Raw genomic sequence first — 478 nt, 5'->3', positions numbered from 1 at the left:
AATACATTTTGCAATGAACAGACTGTAAATTACTCCCTGCCAAATAAGGTCAGACGTATTACCTGTCTCTATGATCGTACGATAATGCTACGCTACATGCTACCCAAACATGAAGGAAAGCTAAAATGCTAACCTCTGGTGAAGACTGACTCTTTAAAACTGACATGCACTGCAAGGAACCCGCACTTAGACATTTCGGTTTCACCCTGCGTGGCTTTAACCTGGAGGCTAACTAAGATGCTCTTTGAACAAAACACAGATCAGGGTCCATTAATCGAACAGTAAAGGGGCATTTGACTGTTTCTGTACGTCATCCAGAATGGATCAAGAGGCCGGACGCAGCAGGCAGACACAGACGTTAGCATTAGCTGCACTAAATTAAAGTTTTTACTCTTTGTGAATGTAAATACACCATGTTTATAGGCACCTCTGGTTATTATGACTAGAAAATATTTTATCTTTCATTGCAGCCACATAA

This window comes from Poecilia formosa, unplaced genomic scaffold, assembly GCF_000485575.1.
Source record: "Poecilia formosa unplaced genomic scaffold, Poecilia_formosa-5.1.2 Scaffold182, whole genome shotgun sequence".
Lineage (NCBI taxonomy): Eukaryota > Metazoa > Chordata > Actinopteri > Cyprinodontiformes > Poeciliidae > Poecilia > Poecilia formosa.
The sequence above is the reverse complement of the archived record's forward strand: the minus strand, read 5'-3'. Positions refer to the sequence as shown.